The 17,171-nt window shown below is 39.5% G+C and overlaps 2 long non-coding RNA genes across 3 annotated transcripts; both read right to left on the bottom strand.

The window, feature by feature from the left end:
• Positions 1 to 301: 301 nt before the first annotated feature.
• On the bottom strand, positions 302 to 7,601 carry LOC141016267 (uncharacterized). 2 transcript variants are annotated; one of them, XR_012180593.1, is made up of 5 exons: positions 7,512 to 7,601; positions 1,513 to 1,602; positions 1,363 to 1,416; positions 984 to 1,150; positions 302 to 336 (listed from the first exon to the last, which is right to left on the bottom strand). It is a non-coding gene; the product is annotated as an uncharacterized lncRNA (long non-coding RNA). The 2 variants fall into 2 exon arrangements; XR_012180594.1 differs by lacking the exon at positions 302 to 336 and adding an exon at positions 381 to 683.
• A 130-nt stretch (positions 7,602 to 7,731) lies between these two features.
• On the bottom strand, positions 7,732 to 9,393 carry LOC141018334 (uncharacterized). Its single transcript, XR_012180715.1, has 3 exons — positions 9,239 to 9,393; positions 9,075 to 9,134; positions 7,732 to 7,938 (listed from the first exon to the last, which is right to left on the bottom strand). It is a non-coding gene; the product is annotated as an uncharacterized lncRNA (long non-coding RNA).
• Between the last annotated feature and the right edge of the window lie 7,778 nt (positions 9,394 to 17,171).

Raw genomic sequence — 17,171 nt, 5'->3', positions numbered from 1 at the left:
CTCTTGCTTGTTCCTGCGTCACTGTCACACTGCATTGTGCCCTCCTTGTGTCCTGTCTCCTTCGCAACACATTTCTTGCCCTTGTCTGCTCCCTCTTAAGTCATGGAAAAACTGTTGTCCTTGTCAACTCTTTTTGTGCGCTCACCCTGCATGTTGGTGTAGATCTTGCACCTGTTTTTGTTTGTCTTTGCAAGCGCGATTGGCTGTGTCTTCACGCATCTGGAAAGCTTCGCCAAAGCCCAGGTCAGCCTCATAGGATTTCTCTGCTGTGGCTGTTGAGTGGCACATCAGCCTGTGGATATTTCCCTTCTTGCTCTCCTCCAAACTTCGCCCAACCTACAGAAAATGAAACAATTACAAATACATTAATAGTTGTGCACAATTACAATTGTGCACACTTGTCATTAATATCTGACAAAAATGTCTTGCACGTGCTGATGCTGATGCCGCTGCAAAGCAGGGAGAGCATTGGCCTCCCTGGAAGGCCAAATGACTCCCAGCAGTTCTGAAAAGCAGTGAGTATTTCATGATATGGGCCACCGTTGTTGTTGGAAAATACCAGTTCAGAGTTGCCGGTTAGGTAGTTGTGTAGGTTGTACATTAGTCGGTAAAACCACATGTACTATCTCTTCGTAAGTGGAATCAGGGCATGACCAAAGCTCTTTGGTTTTGTGGTCTTTAACCTGTGAAGGAAACAAGCAAGCAAGCCCCGACATGTAGTGGAAATGTGGAATAATAGCAAATCATTGCCCATATCCGGAATGTAAAGGAAGTTAGAGGCTAAGTTTGGATTAATTAGCAGTTTTCATTATGTGGAAAGTAGAGCACTTTCATGCTGTATTTGGAAGCATAGCAAATTGTGACCCATACATGGAATATAAAGGAATTTAGAGGATATATTGGAATTCATTGACAGTTGACATTCAATATGTGGAAAGGGAAGTACTCTACACTATGTGCTGTAATTTGGTGCATCCTCTTACTCGAGTTATCCTCCGTTCCAACTCATCCTCCTCTGCCTGGGCAAACTCCTCCACCGCAAGGTTGGTGATGACCACCTTCCTGTGGCCATTGATACATGCAATATACCCACTCAGTAAACCATACACACGCTCGAGTGCCTCCCTGCTCTTGTCTCTCTCAAGGGTGTCTGTAAAGTCAAAGGACATTGTCAAGTCTATTTGATGTTTATAGTGCCAAACCATAACGTAAGTTCTTCATTAATCTTGGGGCATTTTCCATATAAAGCAGGTCAAGGCCATACTCTTTCTAATATTCGAATAGAAGGTTGCTCCCTACATACTTACGTAGAGCTAGCGGTATGACTCTACAGTCATGAACGCTGTTGTGTATTACCCTCACCCCAGTCCTTACAACCACAACCTGTGCTTGAGGTGGAGGCACATCACCAGTGGGCTGGAAGAGAATGTAGAGTGTTTAAGTTTCAACTGATGTCATGAGTCTAAAATGCAGCACACTTTAACAAGAAAATGAAGAACATGTTGGTCTTACAAGGCAATGAAGGGTGTCTGGGATTTGCGGGGCAGCCACCCTGCCAAGGACTCTTGCTGCCCAGGTTCTTTGCATCGTTGTTTGTGGCATCTGAATATAAGCAGAGACTACATGTAACAAAATAATCAAATAAATTAGACACTACTATCTCCATTTTGGAGTGGGTTAGGGAGCTGGATAGGCTTTTGTAATATGTCTCCATCTCTGGAATCACTAGGAAGCAAAACGGCATTTGGGGAATGTTACATACCAGGTACTTGGACGGTCCACTCGCCCTTTACAGGCTCTTTGTCCTCACCAGGCTCCTTGCAATACAAAAAGAAAATATTTAAACAGTCAATAGTTACACATCTTCTGTTTACTCTTCCTGCTTTATTCAGACTTTTAATAAAGTACTTTAAAAAAAAAAAAAATAATTAAGGTTGCGTGTGTGTGTGTGCATGCGCATTATATCATCTGTAGTCAACTGTGAGCCTAGCTCCTCCTCTCCCTTCTTAATGTCCTGAATCTTCATCTTCATCTGAAGATTGCTGGAAATACATTTGTGAATTTTACCAACAGTGCTACCGTGTACATATGCAGCAAAGCCGACAACACGCTACATGTTGCAAACCATTTAACACAAAATTCACTTCACAGTCCGTACTTGCATCCCTAAGTAGCGAATTGGGTCGTGAGAAAGACATTCCAACACGGTCCTTGAAATAGAGAAAATACCATATTTTATAACAATAATAATTAATATGTCATTAGAGATTTCTATTCAATATTTGGAATATATGGGTCCTTTCATTGGCGGCTATAATGCCAATATTGGAACAATCACTGCTTTTCATTTTACCCCGGTAATTTGTGTTTTCGATTTAAATCCAAAAATTGAAAGCAGCACTAATTGGGATTTTATCTGTATCATTTCATCTTACTGTTTTCTGACGTGAATCCTGGTGGCCTGTCTACAGTGAACAAGACACTTCCTGAATTTATTTATTTATTTTTAATTTAAACAATTTTATCGAACAATTTGAATGTACAAAACAGCAAGGTACACAATAACAAACAGCACATTGGGGACATAAACAATAAATAAAACAGAGTACAAATATAAAAATAAATACAAAAATAAATAAATACATGGTTCAAGCAGGGGCTTCAGGGAAAAACTTTTCATAATGACTCGGTAAGGTATTACTTTTTTTGTTATTTATCAAAATTAGAGATTTGAGCAAAGAGCTCAGTTCCAGGAGAAAAGGAGCAAATTTAGGTAAGGATTTTGCAAATTTTTGTTTGTGAATAAAACATTTTGCATATAGGATAACAGTTCATCAAGTGTTCAAAAGCATTATCTTCTGGGTTAACATAGTAGCAAATAACATCCTTGAGGGTAAGAGAGTAGACAGTTAGCAGCATCAGAAAAATGAGATTCAAGATCACTCCAAAACCTTTTAGACATATCACAATAAAAAAACAGATGTGAAATTGTTTCTGTATTATGATTACAAAAAGTACAGGAATCATCAACATCTATAAACTTAGCAATAATAGGGATAATGCTGGATATACGAAGTGAGACAAGCCTTCTGCTTAAGAGAGAAGAACTCTACCTAGAACAGACAAGTCCCTTTGAAGCCAAATGTTAAAAATAGATTTGGTTTTTTTTAGTCTGTTTGAGAAATTTAAATGTTGCCTAGCTGTAAGATCTTTAGTTATGAATATTCCTAAATATTTAACAGAAGTCTTTACTGGGATATTTTCAATTGTAGAATCACTGGAATTATGCAAAGACAAAATTTCACATTTGGACATATTAAGTTTTAGACCTGAGGCGTTAGAAAATTGGTTAATTAGAGTAATAGCATTAGAGAGTTGATTCTTGTCTTTCAAAAAAAGTGTAGTGTCATCTGCCAGTTGGGAGATTTTTAATTTCATTAACTTCATTAGCATAGTCTAATAAATTTAAAATGAGTCTAATGTTACTGCTAATATGTCGATTTTTCATAAAACCTGTTTGAGTTTCTGCAATAATCATGTCTAGCCCTACTTTTAACCTGTTGGCATACACTAAGGCCAATATTTTATAATCAATTGTTAGGAGAGTAATAGGATGCCAATTCTCTATTATTATGGGGTCTTTATCCGGCTTGGGAATAAGAGATATAATACCCTGCTTCATTGTAGCCATCATCTCTCCTTGACTGATGCATTCCTTGTACATAAATAATAATGAGTTTTGAATAGATTCCCAAAAGTGAGTATAGAATTCGACAGATAAGCCGTCAATACCTGGTGACTTTCCTTTCTTCATTGAGAATAATGCATTTTTGAGTTCAATAGTTGACAGGTCAGAGTCACATATAGATTTGAAATCTTCAGTAATTAAGGGAATATTAGTCTGAATTTTTCCTAGAAAACATGCACAATCCTTTGCATTAAAGTTAGAATTATACAGTTTTCCGTAAAAATCAGAAACAAACTCACTTATCAAATTCGGATCTTTCGAGGGTTAATATTAAGGGCAGTTAATGATTTTCTTTTCACATTTCTTTTTTCTAGAGCAAAAAAGTAATTATTCCTTTCTCCTTCCTCTAGCCATTTAGCCCTCGATCTAACAAATGCACCTTTTGCCAAATCTAGATAAAATTGATCCAGTTGTAACTGGATGTTCTTTACTTCGAGCTCTTCTTCCAAAGAAATGTGTTCTTTATTGAGTAAAAGGCTAAGATTGTACGTCAGATCTGTTTCTAGCTTGTGTTTTTCATTCTTTAATTCTTTACTTCTTTTGATAGCAATATACCTAACTTTATATTTGAAGAACTCCCATTTTTTCCTATAATTATCATTAAGGCCATCACTAAGAGTATCTTGTAAGTTTTTTAACGGCATTATTGAAAGACATCTTTTAGAAGAGAATTATTGAATTTCCAATAACCTCGCATACCAAAGGTTTCCTGATTAGAGGCTAGCTTCAGAATGATTTGCTTATGATCCGATAAGGGGGCATATAGATGGCTAACATCTTTTACATATTGAAGGGAAGAAGATGAAATTAGAAATAAGTCAATTCTAGATTTTAAGGATAGTCCTCTATTACACCAGGTGAAATCTTTTGTAGAGGGATTAAAAAAACGCCACGCATCAGTCAAGGAGAGGTTGGAACAAAGTAATGAAATGAGGTTATTATTCTGAGAAGTTTGATTTAATCTAGGAGGGTATCTGTCATATCACCTGGACATTCATTAAAGTCACCACACAAAATTATATGTGAACCATTGTATTTCTTGTGGAATTCTGTCAGTTTTGCTATTATTTCATTAAATAAAATCTTGTTGGAAGCATGAGAATTAAACCCATATATATTGCAAACGATGAAGATAGCATTGTCTTGTTTAATTATTAGTGCAATCCATCTACCATTATCAGAAGGCACTGTTTCAAGAACATCCCCTTTAAACTTGTGTAGAAAAATTAGCACCCCAGCTGAGTGATTAGTGCCATGACTAAAGTGAACTACGTTACCCCATTGTATTTTCCAAAACTTTGTATCTGACTCACAAGAATGTTTCTTGAAGTAAAAATAAGTCAGCCTCATTTCTCCTGCAAAGCAAAAAAATCGCTTTCCTCTTAGTGATGTCCCTAATACCCCTGACATTTAACGACATGACATTAAGAGAGTTAAACTTAAAATCCATAAGACAGAAAAATAGGAGAGAAGGAAAAATAAATTAAAAAGTATACCTTTAAACAGTTAAACACTGAAAAAACCTTGGAATGTGCTGAAGAAAATCCACCAGAAGTGAGGTGGTGATTAAAAACCGTATAAACAGGCCAACGCCAAGAAATAAAGTAATTCTGTAGCATTAACTATCATGAATTTGAGATTAGAGTAAATCAAGTTTCAGCATAGGTAGAATCTATGAGCTTATAGGATTCTTAACATAATGAAATATGTTAAATGTAACAGTGGAAATGATTTACATAAATCCGAAATATGCCAAAGGAAAGATACCTCTATAAAGAACTTGCGATATCTCCCAAAAACCATAACCACCAATGAATCGATGGGTTAGATGCAAACATTGTAGCTGTCATCTGTGTAAACAACTTATATCTATAAATGAAGCTCCTCTAGCTTTCTTTTAACCATTCAGTATTGAGCAGGTCACAATTAACTTTGTATAAATGGCAAATTATTTATCAGTAAACTCTTATAGCATAACCAGAAAAAGAAACACATTAAGCACCGTTTGGAGAAATGAGGATGATAAAAGGTCCATTAATAATAATGATCTTATAACAAAGTTTCTTATTTTACCATGTTAATAAGGTGCAGTGTAGGTGCTTATAACACACTATACTTGAAATTTACTCAGTCTAACTGCATTCAGGTTATCTCTGAAGGATCAATCTTCCTCCCGTTTATGAAAACAAACGGGCCGCGGAAGGAGGCTTTCTTAACCTCCTCTCTTGCGTTCTTAACCAGGGGCCACAGTTTCTCTCTCGCTGCCTTGTCTTCTGGAGACAGTGCTTCGGAGATTCTCAGTTTTTTGTCGAGCAGAAACTTGGAGCCTTTCGCCTCTCTCCATATCGCGTCCCGAAGACATCTCAATGCAAATAGGATGATGGTCGATCTACTCGATCTGTCTGCCGCCGCTGCCCAACGCGATGTACGATGTCCAGGCCCTCTTCCAGATTGTTGTGGATTTGGGGAGCCGTATTGCCCAGGATGTTGATAATCTTGTGCCGTATGTCCTCTCCCTCCTCCTCTTTCACACCGTGCACCTTCAGGGACCATCTCCGGCTGTACCGCTGGCACTCCGCGATGTGCGCTTTCAGTGTTTTGTTCTCAGTTTGCAGTTTTTTAACCACGTTTTTCAAGCCGTCCACTGTTTGTTTTTGTTGGTTAACGTCGAGAGTGAGTTGCTGGACGGTTGCGGATAATTTCTCCAGGTGCTTCAAAGTTAACTCCGTTGTTGTCTTTATGGCGGAGACAGTACGTAAAGTCTCATCATGCTTTCCAGAGAGCACGCGAATTGCTTCCAGTATTTCCACGTTCTCTCCGCCACCTGTCTTTATCTTCTTTGGTGGAGGTTTAATCGGAGTGTCTGGAAGTGGGACAGCGAGGCAGATATGTTGAGGGTCTTGGTTAGCCTCAAACCAGTTACTGTCCTCCATTAACTCATGTCCACTAGGAACCTTCAAATCCTTGATGGAGACTAGCTTGTTGCTAGCCTCGGCCTCGTTTGATGTACCAAGTATGTCGCCGTTAGCTTCCTCCATCTCTGTGGTTGTGAACGATATTTTCCTGCCTTTCCTTTTTCCCCATTCGACTTAATTTCAGTTTAATGTGTAAAGTAGTTACTTGTGCGTTGGCCAATGCGCATCTTAAACTTCACATTGGTTGTTTAACCACAAACCTCCTAAATTACCTGAGAGAGCTTGAAAAACACGTCTTACTAGAGCGCCGCCATCTTGGCCTCCCTTCCTGAATTTATATCCTAAACCAGCCACTTTCTGATTACTTAATGGGCAACCTATCAGGCCTGTGATTACAGTTTTTGAAAGCTTTTATCATCATCTTTTATTTGAATGGCTGCCAATGCCTCAATGAGAGATTATTATATTCTCCTTTGAAGGCTGTGACCCTTTGATGTCTGAAAGAGTTTACATTCCCCAATAGTGTACCGAGAAGCATTCTGGGAGTGTTGTCAATAGTCACTCAAGTCTCTTTTTTGAAGTAGTTTGGCATGGAGGATCGCTTGTTGGGAATGCTGATCGCTTATTAGCAAAATTCACCCATTTTTAATTAGAGTTAGCATCTAAGATTTCACTTTTGGAATACGAGTTATCCTTGTAATTACAGTAGTGATTTCTGTGCAATATTTTCAATGAGTAGGAATGCTACATTGGGACTGATTAGGGTTAGGGTTACACCTTGCAATTTAAAGTAAAATTGGTAATATGAGCTTATTGCATTACGCTATGCCATTTTTTCCCCAACGTACCTCAATTCCAGCTGTCCTTCTGGTAGAAGTCTGGCAAATACAAACAGTTTCCTCAGCCTTCCACGGATGTTGTCCAATGTCAGATTTAGCTCCTTTGCTGCTGTAACCAGCTCCGCAGACTCCTTTAGATCTTCTTTGATCCAAAAGGTGGACAAACAAAAGGGGAAAATAAACACTGTCATGTGCATTGTTTTGAAGGTAATCCTGCCAAGGCCTCGAAGCTCAGAGGGCAGTTTTCTTTTTTACAGTGGAAAGTAAATAAAATGGAAGGGACACATTTTCAAAGCAGCAAGACAGTGTTGTTAAAGCATACAACAACAAAACTTACCCGTTGGCAACTGAGGTCCTTGCACTTCAGTTCTTTCCCAAACAGGTGTCGCAGTAACTTGTCAAACTCCGGCGGATAGGTCAGTCTTCTGCGTTTTCCCTTTGTGGATAATTACATGTTATGTGTGAGAAAAGAAAGAAAATACTGTTATATAACAATCACTACAAGGATTATTTATTTATCTGTAGTACTTCTAGCCATGATCGCTGTGCTAAAGACATTGTATAAATTTGTGTGTTTCACTCACAGGCAGTGGTGCCAATGTTGGCAAGTCCTCTGAACTGCTGGAACTGCTAGAAATGCGAGCCTCCTCCTCCTTCAATGAACTACAATTGCAGCAATCTGGCTGACTCTACCATGTCACAGTAAATCAGAATATAGTTGTTAAGAATTTGGACATTGTCACACCATGGTGAGGAATGTCCTGTCCTGGGTTTTGTGTCTCGTGAACTTCCTGTTTTATTTTGAAAAGTAACTCTCCTCTCGTTTCAGGTCACTTGCCATTCCTCATGTGCCACCAGTCTGATGTCTCCTCTAATCCCTAATTGTTTCCACCTGTGTTCCCTCACCTGATGTGTCTTATAGTCTGCGTCTCCCTTTGTTCTGTACCAGAGTGTTGTATTCGTCACGCACCCCAGCCCTCATTCACAGCCTTGATCACGCCAAGAGTCAAAGTTTGTATTTCTGTTCTTGATCTTCTTAAGTGAGTGACTTTTTGTTTGTAATTTTTCTCAGTGAATTCCAGGTCTAGTTTATAGCCATTTGTTTGCCTCCGGTGGAGTGCCTCATTTGTTTAATTCTTTTTCATAGTCAGTCGAGAGAGTAGTTTATGTTTATAGCCTTTTCTTCTTCCTCCGATTGGAGTGATTTTTTGTTATAAGTTTTCATAGCCAGTGAGCCAGAGTAGTTTAGTTCTTCTGTTTTGCCTCATTTTGTTGTAGTGCTGTTGCTTGTTTTTTTTAGCCAGCAGATTAGATATTGTGCTTTATAGCCTATTTGTTTGTCACCTTGCTCAAGAGTTCAAGTGAAGAAAACAAATTTCTCAATAAAAGCCTGCTCTAATTGTCCTAATTCTGCTCCTGAGTCCTCCTTCCTAGCCCAGGCCTGACAGACATTTGATTTAGTATATAATCACATTCTGTTGTATATTTAAGGACTACTGTATATGTCACATCAATTTTAATTTGTGCATGTTAAATACTAAAGTCACTAAAATTGCTTGTGTGGCATTTTACCTCAGCACCCTCACACTCTGACTCCTCCTCGCATGCAGTAAATGTTGACCCAGCTTCAATCTGAACGGTATGAATGGATTTAAGTTGAAGGTTTATCATCTTATACTGCGTTAAGTATGACTGCTTTACTCAGAAATTTGGTGTTTGTGTGAATGTGTACTCACTGGTGAACCATGCTCTTCTTCACCAAAATGTAATGGATTGTTTCTTGGGACATAACCTACCAGTCCTGAAAATTTCACCAAAATCCATCCATAACTTTTTGAGTAATCTTGCTAACAGTCAGACAGACAAACAAACAAATGCTGGCAAAAACATAACCTCCTTGGCAGAGTTAATAATTAGGGCAATAGTCTTTCCATGGAAGCGGGGTTAGGGTTAGATAGAGGAAATAGTGTTGTTAAGTTACCTGGGGAGGTTTGTTTGCACGGGCAGCAGGGAAGAGCGAAGCCCCGTCCACTCAGCTATAATGCGTGGGTGTGTGTCAATGTGAGCATAAGGAGGAGTGCTCAGAAGGTTGATGTGGGACTCGAACCCGGGTGTCGTTCTGGGAAGAGTGTTCCTCCTTGTGCTGGTCAGGAGGAGCAATATATAAATACAGTAAGGATTATATACATGGTTGAGTGATGGACGCGAACCCGGGTCCCCCCGTGTGATAGGTGGAAAGTTATGTCTTGCACCATCGAGGGATGATGCCATTAAATCTGTGGGGGCATGTAAAATGATTGCCGGATTAAAGTGGAGGAAACAGAAAAAGAGAGGGGGAAAGGGGTAATAGGAGTGGGGGGGGTTTCTATTCATTTGTTAAATAAGAATTCATATAAAATATCTGTAAAAAGAGGAATGGAGCATCGGTAGGGTGGGGGATGGCGTGGGTTGCAGCCCCCTGAGATGAGAAAGGGTTAATGAATAAGAATGCAAATAATTATCGAATAAAACAGGTAGGCACACAAAACCAGTGCGATAAAATGGTGTAATAAGTCAAAGCATGCCAGGTCCAAGGACCGTGAGGGGGAAATCCGGCCAAATAACCATCCCACCGAGCTCCATGTCCTGTCTATGTGAAACCATACTTTCAAAATAAATTAGATAGGGTTAGGCTGAGGGAACTGAGCCTGCCCCCTGAAGGGGACAGGTGGTGCACAGTCGTTCCCCCAGTCGTACTGACCCCCCGGTCCCAATAGTTCCAATAGGGTTGGTTGGTGCATCGGCGTCTCTTGCTGTATCGGACCACAGTCCACCCTCCATCAAAATTTCCCATCCTTGTGGGTAAATATTTTTCAATTGTTTTTTAATTCTGGTGTAGCCTTTTGGTATATATGTAATAACGTAGATGTTTGTTTGCCTGCAAACAAATGCTAACTGTCTGACTGACTTGTGGAGAGATGGTTCCCTTTCAGTGGTCTGAGCAAAGGTGAGCTCCTTCTCCTGAGCGTATCATTTTATATCCCTCTACTCTTGTGTTTCAATGGTCCCGCCCCCTTTCTACGTTAGGAAGCAATACTATAGTTCCCCTACAGATTTAAACTTTTTTGTACATGAAATAATCTGAATGTAGGTTTTTGAAGAAAGTATGAATTTATGTATTTATGAAATTATCTAATTAAAGACTAACTTTTTAAGGTATTTAGGGCCAATATACCTTGTTTACATAAAAGTATACCATGTTTTTGAGTGAAAATAAAATGAAACAATTAATTATTTTGACTTTATATCATTTTGACTATTTGACTTATCACAGAGTGGTATATGTCAAAGTTTAGTGAGGATTCCATTTTTGAATCATTTGAATGTTTTTTAATGGGAGCACATAATCACACCTGCTGTCCTCTGGGGTCAAAATTGACCCCGTCTGGTTTGACTGTTATTTAAAGAATATAAAGTGGATACTTTAACCAATACTGTGTTACACCTTTAATAACAACTTCATTCAAACACATTAACATCATTTCTTTATCCCATTTGAAATTTAACGCCTATAATACCTCATTTAAATGAACTTTTACCTTGTTTTTGAGTAAAAATAAATAAAATCATCACTTATTCTGACTATAGTTAACAATCAGAGTCACGTGTGTTGATAGATCATCACAGACTGGTATATGTCAAAGTTGAGTTAGGAGGCTGTTTTTAAACCACCATTTTTTTTAATGGCAGCAAATAATCACACCTGTTGTCATCCCGGGTCAAAAATGACCCCGTCTGGTTTGACTGTTTATAAAACAAAGTATAAATTATCACCCACCTCTGTGTTTCAACTTTTTAGTCAACTTTATTCCAACTCATTACCTGACATATAAAACATAAACATTCATTTCCAAAACATTTAACTTTTCAAAATTAACTTTTCAGAATAGGGAGAAGGAAGAGCAACAGAAATGTAGCTTAATGCTCACCTTGCGTCGCTTGATGTGAGGTATCACCAGCTGTCGCCCGAGCTCCTCCAAGAACAGTCTCCTCCTGTTGTATGCAGACACATCAAGAATGTTGTAGAAGACAACGAGGGGCCAACGGGCTGTCAATCTTGTGCACGTATACATACTGGTAACCTGAAACAAACCAAAAAATATTCAGGAAAGGAAGTTTATTTCCCTACACACAAATTCAATGCATTATTCCTTTCTATATATAATATAAATATTATGAATAATAAATGTGCATTACCTTGTCAAGGTTATCGACACTCCCTTTGTTGTGATTGTAATCTTCGATGATTTTTGGCCTTTTGTCATCCCTGTTGCTCACAGCAGCATCCCGAAGCAGAGTGCTCATCAGAAGAACATTTTTCTGTTTTTTGGGGCGATAGGACACCAGAGCATGGGTCTCGGTGAAGGCAAACTTCGATGAGAACCGAGCCCTGTCCGTTTTTGACACCAGTGCAGGGGGTAGCTTGGGCTTATTCCTCAGTACTGTTCCCAACATGTACAGCTTTCTTTTCAGCAGCTGCAGGCCAAGGACATGTGAAGTAAAGAAGTTGTCACAGGTGATTGTTTTCCCCTGGAGCCATTCTGTCATGTTAAGGACAATTCGCATGCCCTGATTTCTGATTGCGCACCAGCAGGTTTGCCAGCAAATACCTGCATGTTCCATGCATAGCTGTACCTGGCATGGCATGCTGCCCATGTTTTTATCCCATATTTCCCTGGTTTACTCGGGATGTACTGTTTGAATGGACAACGACCTCTGAAGGGCGACCAGGCGCTCATCCACAGTCACATCAGTGTATGGATCGTACATCAACGGCAAGAGAGACACCCACTTGTCCCATACGTCTCAAATGGGAGCAAGTTTGTCTCGTGCACAGCGATCTTCTCTTGTGTCTTTATCATCAAATCGAATCACTCTTGAGATTTTATGAAACATCTTGAGTGTCATGGTAGCACGGAAAATTTCCATGCCAGACTCAGCTTGCCATAAACTAGCTGTAGCTTCTTAACTGGATCGGTACACACCAGCGAGCAGAGGTGGGACCAAGTCATTGTTTTGCAAGTCACAAGTTAGTCTAAAGTCTTTGCCTTCAAGTGCCGAGTCAAGTCCCGAGTCAAGACAGGCAAGTCCCGAGTCAAGTCCAAAGTCAAGACCAATAAGTCTCAAGTCAAGTCCCAAGTCCTACCGTTTGAGTTTCGAGTCTTTTCGAGTCCTTTTAACAACAGAGAAACAACAGATTTACACAGATCATGTATGCTTTTAAAATCTGTATATATTTATCAAACCTTTTTTTGCAGGAACATTGTTCAAACACATTTGAAATAAACAAATGCAAATGCAATTTCCACAGAAAGCACTGACATTGTATTTCCATAGCTTATTGCACTATAATTAGCTGCACAGCAGTTTCCGCCCTGTATTGTATTGAACGCATATAATTTTGCATAACAGTTTTCACCTTCAACTAGACAGGTGCTTTAAATATAGCCTTAACCTTTTCCAAACATGGCATCACTTAAAAAAAAAAAAAAAAAAAAGATTTCCTCAAGATTCAAGTGTCCTGACTTTCCAAAAGTGTTTGTTTCTGTCTCAAAAGACCCTCATTTTTGTAAAACACTGTTCAACTTAAAACTTAAATTTAGCCTTAAACTAAAAACCATGTCTTCACCCTCAAACAGGTATTTGGATGAAGTGAGCATCACAAAAACAGTTAAATGTTACTTTTCCAAATATGTCACCACTTTCTAAAACATATTTTTGACTCATTTCAAAAGCTAAGTGTAACCTTAACCTTTTCAAACATGTCACCACTTTATAAAAGATATCCTCACTCAAAAAAAATGATCTAAATAATCTAGTGAGTGTATGTGTGTGTGAGAGTGAGTGTATTTGTGAGAGTGTGAGTGTGAGTGAGTGAGATTGGAAGGGGACTGGATTGGAAGTGTCATGAACATGGCAATGAACAGAGTTGTGCTTTTCTATGTCAGGGCCCTATGCTGCATTGCATTTGCAGAAGATCAAATTGGCCAAAAGGTTGTCAGTCATTTGTGCACGATGGGGACGTAGTATGATGCCACCGTGGCTGAAAACTCGCTCCACTGGAGCACTAGAGGCAGGCACTGCCAAGACTCTGATGGCCACTCGGAAGAGTGAAGGAAGATTCTTCATGTTCAGTGCCCAGAACAAAAGTGCGTTCTGTCCTTCGGCTATGTCTAGGTAGTGACTTAGCTGTAGTGCTGGAGTGGTCCCAACATCCTTCTTCTGCCTCTTATGGTATGCAGCAAACAGCCCTTCTCCTTCTCCAAGGTCTTCTTGCTCTTCTTCGTCAACCAGAGACACGGGTTGCTCAGTCTCTGCTGCATCTAGCAGGATCAATTCTGCAAAAACATTTAACAGCAGCAGAAACAAAAGAACCCTTAATACCATTGGTGTTGGTGATACAGTGTTAGACTGAAAAATGCAATTATTGATGCTGTTAATTAGATTAGACTATGAGGAAAAGAGTTGCATTGAAGTCAATAATATTTACCTTTAACTCTTTGTGCCACCTCTGCCTTGATGTCACGATTGACCAGAACATGGGGCTCCACCCACAGCAGAGAAAAGGCTGGATCCAAGGTGGCTGCTTTGAGGTAGACTTGGTCTGAAAAGGGGGCAGGTTGGTCACAGATTCTTTCGGCTGTGTGTGAGCCTTTGAAGTGATTGCAGGCCAAGAGATTCGTTTTTAGCTGTATCCTCGTTGTCTCTCTCTCTATCCAGTGGACAGTGACACCAAGGAATCCCCTCATCTTACGATCAGACCAGATGTCCACAGTGACTGAAACATGCTCAGCGTTGCTCAATTGAGTTTTCAATCTTGAACGTCTCTTCTCAGCGAGGCTCTCGGTTTTTGATGTCAATGTTCTGCGACACACTGGGCTGTACTTACTGTCAACTACTGTCAGAAAGTGCCGAAAGCTCTTGTTTTCCACAATAGACAGGGGAAAGTTGCAATCAATGATTAAGTCGGACAGTATTGCATTGGTAATAGCCTTCTGTTGTGGATGACTCATGCTGTAGTGCCCTACAAGAATGTCCAAGAATTGTGAGATTGAGGGCTGTTGTGGTTCATCTATGATGCTTTTATTCATCTGGTATTCTTCAAATCTGTAACAGGTAAGCATATAAAACAGATGTCAGAAAATCCCTTTTAGCCACACATAAATTGCATTTGAAACTATCTCCTCATATATCAATTATAACATTGTTTTAACATTACATTGATAAAATAAATTTCATTATCAGTGTACACTTACTATAATAATAATATTTTACTGCTTTACCTTGCCATCAAACAGCCCTTTCCGACAGGAAACTTAAGTATGCTAGTTAATTCACTCTCTACAGCACACCAGATTCCATTGGCAAAAACAGCAATTTTACCTGCATCACACAGAAATGGCTGGTTTACTGCTGGCTATTCTATGTCTTCATGATAGTTCAGCTTAGTTGTGATTTACCTAAATAACATGACCTAATGAGGCAGCAGTAGACTAGCAGCTAGCAACTCCTGTGTGCTGCAAAGTAAAATGGCCATTTTTGGCAATGGAATGAAATTGAGAGAATGAGATATACTTAGTTTTCCTATTGTCTGGCAGCAAGCTAAAATGGTACACATATTCTTAATATAAAGTACATTAGCAGCTAAACTGACCTTGATTTGATTAGGCTTGCTTAAGTTTTGCTGCTGGCAGCAGTTTACTGTGTATGATCCACTGACTAGCTGCTAAGCACATACAATCTAACTTCAAAAAAATCTTAAACTATCCTTTTACCATATAAGTAAGGAGAAGTTCACTATTTTGCACTTTGAGCCCAATTTCTTTGTTTGTATGGGATGAAATAGTATGTTTGACAGACATTTTGACGATTGGTCCAGTCTTGAGCATTTAGTTAATTTAGAATCACCCTTATGCTTCAGGTATGGGCATTCAGCGGTCCTTAAATCAACCCTAAACGTTCGTTTTCAAAAGACGTGCAACTCACAGAGTGGTTAACTGCTAATGGTATTCGTTAATGTTCCAAAACGAGTGTCTTTTTAACGAAATACAGTTTCTGTCTGCCTGTAGCGAAAAATTCTGAAGTAGGGGGTGATTCTAGCCAAACGCTTGAGACTAGACCAATTGTCAACATTTCCGTGTCACTCTATTTCATCCAAGACTAGCAGCTACACAGAAAGGGAGCTCAAAGTGCAAAATAATGAACTTATCCATTAATGAACCCACTGGAGATACAGTTTGCCGTGTTTGTAAGCCAAGGTGACGTTACAATCTCGTTGAGCTAGCTAGCAAGCAATGATTTTACTTAGCCAATAAGCTAGTGTTGGCTTTCATTCAAAACTTACCGTTCTTTGTGCAACTTCAAATGTCGAACGAAGTTGGAGGTTGTCGCGTCTCCGTCTGTAATCTTCGACCCGCATGTTTTACAGACTGCAATTCGTTTTTTGTAGACCACTTCATAGTTTTTAAAGCCAAATGAAACTACCTTTGGTATCATTTTTGCCTACTGGCGCGTTGTAGTATGTTCCCCTTCATTGGTTTTCCAGTACTCTGATTGGTTCGATGCTGTCAGCTCGAAACAACGTGGATCTAATTTGATTGGATGTCGTGCCGCACACACATCACGAACACAGGTGCAAAGAGAGAGAGAGCGGTCCATGTCAACATACTTTTTAATCTTTTTTTTCGGGGAAAGTAGCAAGTCTTTTCAAGTCAAGAGGGTCAAGTCCAAGTGAAATCACGAGTCACTGATGTTAAAGTCTTTTTAGATTTTTTCGAGTCGAGTCTAAAGTCATCAAATTCATGACTCGAGTCTGACTCGATTCCAAGTCACGTGACTCGAGTCCACAACTCTGCCAGCGAGAATCAACATACCCACATGCCTGCAGGATCATTCGATCCATCTTTCTCCACTTGTTGCCATACACACGCTGCCCCTCCTTGTTTGTCATGTTCAGCACCACCTCTTCAATAGGCTTGGGCAGAAACAGGTCAAAAGTGGGCTTTATGTCTTCAATACGAGACCTTGCATATGCGGTTGGACCATGGTAGTTTCTCTCTCTCTCTCTCTCTCTCTCTCTCTCTCTCTCTCTCTGCTGTCAACATGCGTCCTCCTTCATTGGGAGGGATGGAAGACCAGATCAATGTTTCATCCTTTGACTGGAAATATTCTTCTATCTCAGCTGGGTCCTCCCCCTCAGATTCTTTCTCATCAGTTGATTTTTCCTCTTCATCATCATAAGTGCAGTCCTCCACTTCTGACACTTCTTCCATTTCAGCTTCAGATTCTACCTCATCATCATGTTCATCATTTCCTTCACCTCATACCCTTCTTCCATTTCTGCAGCAGGCGATGTGGGGGCTTCTTCAGAGGAAGAAGTAGCATGTGGTCCGTATGTTGGATCTATCACCTCATCATTATTTCAAGTTCAAGTTCAAGTTACTTTATTAGTATCCAGAGGTAGATTTTGTTTGCAGTAGAATCCTCATACACACATATGGAAAAAACAGACACATATCACACATCATCCAACTTAGGACAGTGGAAATTAAACAGCAAATTAAAAAGTTCTTACACGTCCAGATCATACTAAGATATTGAAGTGAACTACAATACTAATAGTAAAAAGAA

The sequence above is a fragment of the Pagrus major genome, chromosome 2 (genome assembly GCF_040436345.1).
Source record: "Pagrus major chromosome 2, Pma_NU_1.0".
NCBI classification, from domain to species: domain Eukaryota; kingdom Metazoa; phylum Chordata; class Actinopteri; order Spariformes; family Sparidae; genus Pagrus; species Pagrus major.
Note: the sequence above shows the minus strand (reverse complement) of the source record. Positions and strands in the feature narration are given on the sequence as shown.